Raw genomic sequence first — 12,616 nt, forward strand, 5'->3', positions numbered from 1 at the left:
TCAAAGAGGACACTAATAGATAGAGAAATATACCATGTTCATGGATCGGAAGAATCAATATAGTGAAAACGAGTATACTACCCAAAGCAATCTACAAATTCAATGCAATCCCTATCAAGCTACCAGCGATATTTTTCACAGAACTAGAACAAACAATTTCAAGATTTGTATGGAAATACAAAAAAAAAAAAAAACTTGAATAGCCAAAGCAATCTTGAGAAAGAAGAATGGAACTGGAGGAATCAACTTGCCTGACTTCAGGCTCTACTACAAAGCCACAGTCATCAAGAAAGTATGGTACTGGCACAAAGACAGGAATATAGACCAATGGAACAAAATAGAAAGCCCAGAGATAAATCCATACACATATGGACACCTTATCATTGACAAAGGATGCAAGAATATACAATGGAGTAAAGACAATCTCTTTAACAAGTGGTGCTGGGAAAACTGGTCAACCACTTGTAAAAGAATGAAACTAGATTACTTTCTAACACCACACACAAAAATAAACTCAAAATGGATTAAAGATCTAAATGTAAGACCAGAAACTATAAAACTCCTAGAGGAGAACATAGGCAAAACACTCTCCGACATAAATCACAGCAGGATCCTCTATGATCCACCTCCCAGAATTCTGGAAATAAAAGCAAAAATAAACAAATGGGACCTAATTAAAATTAAAAGCTTCTGCACAACAAAGGAAAATATAAGCAAAGTGAAAAGACAGCCTTCCGAATGGGAGAAAATAATAGCAAATGAAGCAACTGACAAACAACTAATCTCAGAAATATACAAGCAACTCCTGCAGCTCAATTCCAGAAAAATAAACGACCCAATCAAAAAATGGGCCAAAGAACTAAATAGACATTTCTCCAAAGAAGACATACGGATGGCTAACAAACACATGAAAAGATGCTCAACATCACTCATTATTAGAGAAATGTAAATCAAAACCACAATGAGGTACCACTTCACACCAGTCAGAATGTCTGCAATCCAAAAATCTGCAAGCAATAAATGCTGGAGAGGGTGTGGAGAGGAGGGAACCCTCCTACACTGTTGGTGGGAATGCAAACTAGTACAGCCACTATGGAGAACAGTGTGGAGATTCCTTAAAAAATTGCAAATAGAACTGCCTTATGACCCAGCAATCCCATTGCTGGGCATACACACGGAGGAAACCAGAATAGAAAGAGACACATGTACCCCAATGTTCATCGCAGCACTGTTTATAATAGCCAGGACATGGAAACAACCTAGATGTCCATCGGCAGATGAATGGATAAGAAAGCTGTGGTACATATACACAATGGAGTATTACTCAGCCATTAAAAAGAATACATTTGAATCAGTTCTGATGAGATGGATGAACCTGTAGCTGATTATACAGAGTGAAGTAAGGCAGAAAGAAAAACACCAATACAGTATACTAACACATATATATGGAATATAGAAAGATGGCAATGATGACCCTGTATGCAAGACAGCAAAAAAGACACAGATGTGTATAGCAGATTTTTGGACTCAGAGGGAGAGGAAGAGGGCGAGGTGATTTGAGAGAATGGCATTGAAACATGTATAATATCATGTAAGAATCGAATCGCCAGGCTATGTCAGATGCAGAATACAGCATGCTTGGGGCTGGTGCACGGTGATGACCCAGAGAGATGTTATGGGGAGGGAGGTGGGAGGTGGGTTCATGTTTGGGAACGCATGTACACCCGTGGTGGATTCGTGTCAATGTATAGCAAAACCAATACAGAATTGTAAAGTAAAATAAAGTAAAAAATAAAAATAAAACAAACAAATAAATAAATAAAAATTTGAGGTTAAGCTTTCAAATATATGTTAGCGTTCCCACACTCTCTGTAGAACCATTCACAATAGCCAGGGTGTGAAACAACTGAAATGCCTATGGACAGATAGTTGGATAGAAGAATGTGGTGCACATGTGAACAGTGGAAGACAACCTGACCTTTAAAAAGATGTACATTGTGTAACATGTTGAGGACTTTATGCTAAATGAAAATGTCAGTCACAGAAAGACAAATACTGAAGGATTCCGCTTATATGATATATCAGAATCAAGGAGTGGAATAATAGTTACCAGAGGCTAGTGGAGACAGAAGCAGGAATTTACAAATCAATGGTCAAGATGTTTCAATTTAGCAAGACCCACACAGCTGTACTGTACAAAATTATATGTGTAGTCAACTGTACTGTATTGTACACTTTAAAATATCTTGAGGGTAGATCTCATATTGTGTTCTTACCGCAGTAAAATAAAATTTAAAAGAGAATTAATGGTACATTATGATGACTAAAATTTAAATTTTATTTGGATTCCACCCGGTTTGTTTTTTTCTACTAATACACTCTTTTCTTTCTGAGATGTAATCCAGGGTACCGTATTGGATTAGTTTTCATATCTCCTCAGTATCCTCTGGTCTGAAACAGTGTTTCACTCCTTTCTTGTCTTTTTTTTTTTTCTTGACTTTGACAATTTTAAGGAATATTGGTGAGGTATCCTGAATGTTTCCGGATATGGGTTTACCTAATGATTCTCTCACATTAAACTGGGATTGTAGATTTTGGTATGGTTTTATCACAGAGGTGAAGCTTTTCTCACAACATCGTATCAGGGGCGAATTATATTCACATTACATCTCTGGAGAAGACCACCTTTATCTTTTGCTTAATGAAGAGCTGGCCAAGTTTCTCTACTCTAAACTTGAAAACTGGAATTGAAATGCAGTTAAGAACAATTATTTCTATATATTTTTTCATATATCAAAGTCTACGTTTTGTTTATTTGATGAATACCTATTATTTCAAAAGTTCAATATCAAAATAGTAATTAATGGGATAGATGTGGTGGTGTAATTATCTTTAATGATTTAGAAGAAAATGCATCTACTAAAATGACACAAAAGACAGTGTTTCGACTAGTTACACAGTTTGTGGTCCACTGAGTAATACTCCAATTACAATTCTGTGTACTTCATATATTCATGGCCATGGGGGGAAATATAAGACACAGGGTTTCGCAGAATTTTAGACTGTGAAGTCAGCTTTTAAACTTTCCTTTGTACTTTTTTGTATCTCTAATGTCCCTAGAAATAAAATGCCATTTTGTTGGCATGATCATTGAAATATATTACCATTTTTGCAAGCCTAATGTCTGTTAATAACTTAAATAATGTTTGAATACTGAGAAGAAATATACCTGAGATTCATTAATCCTAAAAAGAAATTCTCAGTAAATTAATCAAGAACTTCTGGTTTAAGGTCAGTTTATGTTTCTATCTGTATCTCTCAAATTAAGTGGAAATGATGGAGCTACAGCTCATATAGATTATTCCACAAGCTATATATGATCCCTTTCTATGATCAGAAACATTTTAATTTGCACCAATATGGCATGAAGTGGTTTTGACAATTAAGATTTGTATTACTGTAACTGAGAGCAATGAGCAAAAAGGAAATTGCAAAAATACACAGAATTCTGTAATTCCATAAACCTAGTTCCAGTTTGAGTACAAACCTACCACTAATGCACTGATTGTCTCCAAAAGAATTTAGAATTGCTAAAAAGTTGACTTAAAGCTCAACATTCAGAAAACGAAGATCATGGCATCCAGTCCCATCACTTGATGGGAAATAGATGGGGAAACAGTGGAAATCGTGGCAGACTTTATTTTTGGGGGCTCCAGAATCACTGCACATGGTGATTGTAGCCATGAAATTCAAAGACGCTTACTCCTTGGAAGAAAAGTTATGACCAACTTAGATAGCATATTCAAAAGCAGAGACATTACTTTGCTGACTAAGGTCCATCTAGTCAAGGCTATGGTTTTTCCAGTGGTTTGTATGGATGTTAGAGTTGGACTGTGAAGAAAGCTGAGTGCTGAAGAATCGATGCTTTTGAAATTTGGTGTTGGAGAAGACGCTTGAGAGTCCCTTGGACTGCAAGGACTGGTTCCAAATAGGAAAAAGAGTATGTCAAGTCTGTATAGGACACAGTCTCCAACATCATGGACTCTAAAATATTTTTGTACTAAACATTATTCTGGAAGATTTTGCCCTTGATATGCAAATAAACTGTGTCTGCAAAGGTTGGTTGATAAAAGGAAATGTATTATTAATGAAGTGTTAAGACATAAAATAGAAAGTACATGATATTTTCCTTAACTGTACTAAACTTGACTTTCTCTCTTACTAGAAAAAAGTTAGCAATCTTTCAAATCTTTTTCACCTAAAATTTTATAAAAAATAATCTGATTACAAGGTTAAAATACATAAATATTGTGTGGCATACTTGTGTAATCTTAATAATTGTTAATTTCATCCTCCTTTTTTAATACCTATGGTAGACTAGACTCTCAATAATAACATGTATTCCTTTTACAAAAAGTGCAAATAGTAGTTAAGACATAGTGTTCATCCTTCAAGGAATGAAAATTCAGTGATGATAGTAGGGCACTTTAAAAAGTGGCAATTGTATAAGATAGAAAACAGTAAGTATAATAGAAGGTTTCAGAGGGAAATTTTCAAGTCCTTAAGAGAGATACTTTTATAAAATAGGTATTATGTGCCCTGGCTTGGATAACAGAAGAGACAGAGTTTTAGGAGACATATTTCAACATTGGAGTTTTATCCAGGAGACTAAAGCCTGAGAAACAAGGAGGTCAGAGTGCAATACTAAGTCAATGATACAATAATAATTTTTTAATTGAATAAATACTGTGTTTGAATATGTTGTATATGCAGGTGATTTGGCATGAATGAAATTTGATAAGACATGGTCTATATTCCAAATGTGTTTTCAAAAGAGCTCCAGTGTGTCAACATAACCAGCTATGATTGTTGTTGAGTCATTCAGTTGTGTCCAATTCTTTTGCAACCCCATTGACTCTAGTCCACCAGGATCCTCTATCCATGGGATTTCCCAGGCAAGAATACTGGAGTAGGTTGCCATTTCCTTCTCCAGTGATAGAGTCCACCAGAGACTTAAAAATGGTAGACCAGATCTCAGAAAATTTTACATACGAAAAGGAAGCATGGTGAGTACCTGCCTAACATGCATTTCAAGCTATTATTCGGCCCAATGAAGACATCAAAAACATTATCAATTCTTTTTTTTCCTGAATAAAATGTCTGTATCCTTCACAACTAAATAAAGTGAAAGTGAAGGTTGCTCAGTCATGTCCGATTCTTTGTGACCCCATGGACTAGTCCATAGAATTCTCCAGGCCAGAATACTGGAGTGGGTAGCCTTTCCCTTCTCCAGGGAATCTTCCCAACCCAGGGATCGAACCCAGGTATCCTGCATTGCATGCAGATTCTTTACCAGTTGAGCCACAAGGGAAACCCTCTCAACTAAACTCCTAGATATAAAAAACAGTACTTGGAGTTCCCCTAAGAGTTGAAAACCAGTTGCCTATATGACCATATTCAACATACGAGAAGAAGGTAGTTACTAGCATCCAGACCTATTCAATCTGGCAAATTAGAAATACCAGATCTTGGGACTTTCCTGGTGGCCCAGGGGCTAAGAGTCTGTACTCCCAATTCAGGGATCCTGGCTTTGATCTCTGGTCATGGAACTAGATTCCTCGTGCTGCAACTGAAAGATTCTGTGTGTTGCAACTACGGTATGGTGTAGTCAAATGAATAAATATTGAAAAACAGAAATACCAGGTCTTCCAATGTTCTGGTCTGAGAATTCCATGAGGTCACAAAGAGGTGGACATGACCAAGTGAATTTTACTTCACCTAACATTAATAGCTCACTTTTCCTTGTACACTATTCTCTCTATTCAATATGTCTAAATAAATTCTGCAGTTTATTTTTCAAAAGATGTAAACACTCATAATATTTGAGAGCATTAAATGTAAATTGGAATAGAATCTGTCAGATTCATGCTGGAATAGGAATGACACAAACATTTCAGCCAATTTTTCACAATGTTCTTTCCTCAGATTTTTTAAAGTAATGCATTAAAGTTAGATTGTCTTCTAATTTTGCTGAAGACTAAAATTTTTTAAGTTATATATTTTAAGGTGATTTGCTATCCAATATAGTAGTTTTCAACATGATCCTAGTTCTTCAGTTATCCAGGTATCCACACACCTTTCTACTCTTCTGATTAATGGTGGAATCAATCTCTCTTTGACTGATATAAAAGGTACCTGAAGAGACATTGTGCCATCTTCAAGCATCTGATGGCCCTATGGCTTTCTCAAAATCTCTTGGAATTTGCATAGTCTCTTAGAAAAACTGCCATGTGAATAAGCTCAGGCTAGCCTATTGGATGATGAGCAATATGCTTTACACCCCTATTCCATGAAATAGCATTTAGCAACCTCCCAACTGGAGTGTGAGGCCTTCTTAGATCACCTAGACTGCAAAGATGATAAAATACACGTAAGTACACCAGCCAAGATCAGTCATGTCAAGATGAGATGAGGGTACTGATCTTACTTGTACAGCAAAAATCAACAAAGCCAAAAGCTGGTTCTTTGAAACGACAAATAAAATTGAAAAACCATTAGCCAGACTCATCAAGAAGCAAAGAGAGAAAAATAAAATCAATAAAATTAGAAATGAAAATGGAGAGATCACAACAGGCAATACAGAAATACAAAGGAACATAAGAGACTACTATCAGCAATTATATGCCAATAAAATGGGCAACGTGGAAGAAATCGAAAAATTCTTAGAAAAGTACAACTTTCCAAAAGTGAACCAGGAAGAAATATAAAATCTTAACAGACCCATCACAAGCACAGAAATTGAAACTGTAATCAGAAATCTCCCAGCAAACAAAAGCCCAGGTCCAGATGGCTTCACAGATGAATTCTACCAAAAATTTCAAGAAGAGCTAACACCTATCCTACTCAAACTCTTCCAGAAAACTGCAGAGGAAGGTCAACTTCCAAACTCATTCTATGAGGCCACCATCACCTTAATACCAAAACCTGACAAAGATGCCACAAAAAAAGAAAACTACAGGCTAATATCACTGATGAACATAGATGCAAAAATCCTTAACAAAATCCTAGCAATCAAAATCCAACAACACATTTAAAAGATGATACACCATGACCAAGTGGGCTTTATCCCAGGGATGCAAGGATTCTTCAATATCCGCAAATCAATCAATGGAATTCACCACATTAACAAATTGAAAATTAAAAGCCATATGATTATCTCAATAGATGCAGAGAAGGCCTTTGACAAAATTCAACATCCATTTATGATAAAAATCCTCCAGAAAGCAGGAATAGAAGGAACATACCTCAACATAATAAAAGCTATATATGACAAACCCACAGCAAACATTATCCTCAATGGTGAAAAATTGAAAGCATTTCCCCTAAAGTCACGAACAAGACAAGGGTGCCCACTTTCACCACTACTATTCAACATAGTTCTGGAAGTTTTAGCCACAGCAATCAGAGCAGAAAAAGAAATAAAAGGAATCCAAATTGGCAAAGAAGAAGTAAAACTCTTACTGTTTGCAGATAACATGATCCTCTACATAGAAAACCCTAAAGACTCTACCAGAAAATTACTAGAGCTAATTAATGAATATAGTAAAGTTGCAGGATATAAAATCAACACACAGAAATCCCTTGCATTCCTATACACTAATAATGAGAGAGTAGAAAAAGAAATTAAGGAAACAATTCCATTCACCATTGCAACAAAAAGAATAAAATACTTAGGAATATATCTACCTAAAGAAACTAAGGACCTATATATAGAAAACTATAAAACACTGATGAAAAAAATCAAAGAGGACACTAATAGATGGAGAAATATACCATGTGCATGGATCGGAAGAATCAATATAGTGAAAATGAGGCTACTACCAAAAGCAATCTACAAATTCAATGCAATCCCTATCAAGCTACCAGCAATATTTTTCACAAAACCAGAACAAATAATTTCAAGATTTGTATGGAAATACAAAACACCTATAATAGCCAAATCAATCTTGAGAAAGAAGAACAGAACTGGAGGAATCAATATGCCTGACTTCAGGCTCTACTACAAAGCCACAGGCATCAAGATAGTATGGTACTGGCACAAAGACAAAAATATAGATTAATGGAACAAAATAGAAAGCCCAGAGTTAAATCCACACACCTATGGACACCTTATCTTCCACAAAGGAGGCAAGAATATACAATGGAGTAAAGACAATCTCTTTAACAAGTGGTGCTTGGAAAACTGGTCAACCACTTGTAAAAGAATGAAACAAGATCACTTTCTAACACCACACACAAAAATAAACTCAAAATGGATTAAAGAAATAAATGTAAGACCAGAAACTATAAAACTCCTGGGGGAGAATAAAGGCAAAACACTCTCCGACATAAATCACAGCAGGATCCTCTATGATCCACCTCCCAGAATTCTGGAAATAAAAGCAAAAATAAACAAATGGGACCTAATTAAAATTAAAAGCTTCTGCACAACAAAGGAAAATATAAGCAAGGTGAAAAGACAGCCTTCTCAATGGGAGAAAATAATAGCAAATGAAGCAACTGACAAACAACTAATCTCTAAGATATACAAGCAACTTATGCAGCTCAACTCCAGAAAAATAAACGACCCAATCAAAAAAATGGGCCAAAGAACTAAATAGACATTTCTCCAAAGAGGACATACGAATGGCTAACAAACACATGAAATGATGCTCAACATCACTCATTATCAGAGAAATGCAAATCAAAACCACAATGAAGTACCACTTCATACCAGTCAGAATGTCTGTGATCCAAAAGTCTACAAGCAATAAATGCTGGGGAGGGTGTAGAGAAAAGGGGACCCTCCTACACTGTTGGTGAGAATGCAAACTAGTACAGCCACTATGGAGAACAGTGTGGAGATTCCTTAAAAAATTGCAAATAGAACTGCCTTATGATGGACAGGGAGGCCTGACGCGCTGCAATTCATTAGGTCTCAAAGTGTTGGACACGACTGAGCGGCTGAACTGAACTGAACTGATGACACAGCAATCCCACTACTGGGCATACACACCAAGGAAACCAGAATTTAAAGAGATACGTGTACACCAATGTTCATCACAACACTGTTTATGATAGCCAGGACATGGAAGCAACCTAGATATCCATCAGCAGATGAATGGATAAGAAAGTTGTGGTACATATACACAATGGAGTATTACTCAGCCATTAAAAAGAATCAGTTCTAATGAGGTGGATGAAACTGGAGCCTATTATACAGAGTGAAGTAAGCCAGAAAAGAAAACACCAATACAGTATACTAATGCATATATATGGAATTTAGAAAGATGGTAATGATCACCCTGTATGCGAGACAGCAAAAGAAACACAGATGTATAGAACAGTCTGTTGGACTCTGTGGGAGAGGGAGAGGGTGGGATGATTGGGAGAATGGCATTGAAACATGTATCATATCATATATGAATTGAATCGCCAGTCCAGGTTTGATGCATGATACAGGATGCTTGGGGCTGGTACATTGGGATGACCCAGAAGGATGGTACAGGCAGGGAGGTAGGAGGGGGGTTTTTCAGGATGGGCAACATGTGTACACCCGTGGCAGATTCATGTTGATGTATGGCAAAACCAATACAATATTGTAAAGTAATTAGCCTCCAATTAAAATAAATAAATCTTTAAAAAAAGTAAATAAATAAATAAAACAAAGCCCACAGAATGGGAGAAAATATTTGCAAATAACACAGCTAACAAAGGATTAGATTTCCAGATTTACAAATACCTCATGCAGCTCAATTAAAAAAGAAAGAAAGAAAAGCAGATCTAAATAGACATTCATCAGTATAAACATACAGATGCCAGGAGGCACATGACAAGATGCACACATTGCTAAGTATTATAGAAATGCAAATTAAAATTACAATGAGACATCAACTCACAGCTGTCAGAATGACCATCATCAAACAATCTACAACCAGTAAATACTGGAAACGGTGTGGAGAAAAAATAATGCTCCAACACTGTGGAAGGGAATGTAAATTGATACAACCAGTATGGAGAACAATATGGATTTTTATTAAATGAAACTAAAAATAAAGCTACCATATGATCCAGCAATCCTACTCCTGGATATATATCTGGAGAAAACATGGTTCATAAGGATACATGCACTCCAGTGTTCATCACAGTGCTGTTTACAATAGCCAATACAAAGAAGCAATTAATCGTCCATCAATAGATGAATGGATAAGGAAGATATAGTACATATATATGGAAGTTTTCTCTCTGACATGATCTCACAGGGTAACTACATCACAGATATTACTCTGATGGAATTACACCATCCTTGTTATTTATACAACAGTCAGCCTACTTAGAAAGCCAGGTTCAGATAGAGAAAGGACATTCACATATTTTGGCTCTAAGTGCAGGGATTACAATTCCCCACTCAAAATGAGTGTTTCCCAACCATGTCTCTAGAGAATACCTGTTTCTAAGACAAAATCTTTCCATCAAAGCAGATAATTAGTTCCTGGGAGAGAAAGTTGCAGCTATAGACCAGGTCCTAGAACCTACATGGCAAACTTGGTAAATAGCCACACATGCAATTGAAAATGTCTTTTCTTGTTTATATTTTCCAGAGGAATATTTGTCAAAAGTGGAAAGACCCATTTGAATACATTTCCACCACACATTCTGCCTCCTAGCTTTTGGATCAGATCATTCATGGAAGATCATCTTACCTTGGTATTTTAAGTGAATTTATTCTAAATTCAAGTCCCAGATTTTCTGTGAAACCATTTTCAGTCTATAGGCTAGAAAAAAAGATTTAAACCTATCCAAAGACTTACTTATCTTCTATCCACTTGATATTGAATTATCTGAATAGCCTCTTTCTGAGTGTGTCATATCATTCCTATTGAAAGCTTCTTATCCAAAGAGGAGGTCAATTTAAAAATGGAATTAGTTCTGAATACCTTCAAATATCATTAATATCATCTAAGATCAGAAGGTAAGTTTTTCAACAGTTCTGTTAGTAAATTAGAAAAGGTTGTTATTTTCCATATATATTAATTGTTATATTTTAATACTTTTCAAATAAAATAGTAAAACCTTTTACATTCACCACCTTTCTTCAAAAGATATTTGGTAAATTTCATAAACCTAATTTGACAGAAGAAAATACTAGTCTCACTGAGATTAAGAAATTTGTTAAAATCCTTTTCTCTAACACCAGATATACTTATTTTGTCATTGGACTTTTAATAATTAAGACTACTCATGACTATGAAAATGAAACAAATGAATTTCACACACAAAAAGATATAAATGTAAATATTAGACGATATGAATCATCACTTGTTTAGTTCAAACATGCATATGAAGAACTTCCTGGGAGCAAATGCTGAACATAATTTGGATCTCTGTGACTTCTTTAAAAGTAAATTGGAGATGATTCTTCCTCAGTCTATTGTATGGTCAACTGTTTAGATGTATCATTGCCGAAAATATCGATTCCTCCTAATCCTGAGTGCATAAATAGCAATACAAGTGAGGAAGGTCCTCTGTGTGTCCCAACAGTGTGGTGTTTGCATTCATAGGTCTCTTCAAACAGTTTTCATGATAGCCTGGGAGGTGAGGTGGATTATACTTCTCACTTGATACTGAAAATCAAAACTCTAAGATGCTAAGAAATGCAACTCAATTAACAAGTAGCAAGAGGGAAAAGGCAAGATTTTAATCTGGACCTTCTCATTCCCAAACCAATATACTCTCCCAATGGGATTGTCAGTTTCAAAGTCATTTGCAACATTTTGCAGAAGAGTGTGGGTTCATGCTTTATAGGGAAATTTTCGATGGGAGAAATATGGGTAGGGAAGAGAAACAGATAAATTGGACCTTTGATGAAAGCAATACCATATAGTTATTAACATTGGGTATTTCAGTAAATTATACTGTGTGTGTACGTCTCTGATTCTTGTATAGGTTGATTAAATTTATATATAAAACTGTCTCTAAAGTAAGATAAAGATAAATATGATTATATTGGTTCCATTTTTTAAAGTTTACTAATTTAGCATTGTTTATTGTAATGATTGTATAGGTTATGGTTTTAGAATTTGAAACAAAAAAAATAAAAGTGTAATTTAAACTAATCTTAACTCTGTCCTTTGTAGCTGCCTGAGTTTACATAGAATTCTTAAATTCTCTAAGCTTCTACTTCCTAATGCGTAAAATAAGTATAAAAATGATAGTAGTAAGCACACATTTTTAGAGAAGCTTAAATAATGAAATATCTTCAGTTCAGTTCAGTTCAGTTCAGTTTCTCAGTCATGTCTGACTCTTTGTGACCCCATGGACTGCAGCATACCAGGCCTCCCTGTCCATCACCAACTGCAGGAGTGTACTCAAACTCATGTCCACTGAGTCGCTGATGCCATCCAACCATCTCATCCCCTGCCATCCCCTTCTCCTCTAGCCTTCAATCTTTCCCAGCATCAGGGTCTTTTCAAATGAGTCAGCTCTTCACAACAGGTGGCCAAAGTATTGGATGGCCTCTTATAGCACAGTAAATGTTCAGAAACTTTTAGCTAATATTATTATTACTACTATATTT

General features: G+C 35.7%; 1 pseudogene; it reads left to right on the forward strand.

Moving 5' to 3' along the window:
• Positions 1 to 12,616, forward strand: part of LOC120882208 — a 933,819-nt pseudogene that overhangs the window by 42,207 nt on the left and 878,996 nt on the right.

The sequence above is a fragment of the Oryx dammah genome, unplaced genomic scaffold, assembly GCF_014754425.2.
Source record: "Oryx dammah isolate SB20612 unplaced genomic scaffold, SCBI_Odam_1.1 HiC_scaffold_2, whole genome shotgun sequence".
NCBI lineage: Eukaryota > Metazoa > Chordata > Mammalia > Artiodactyla > Bovidae > Oryx > Oryx dammah.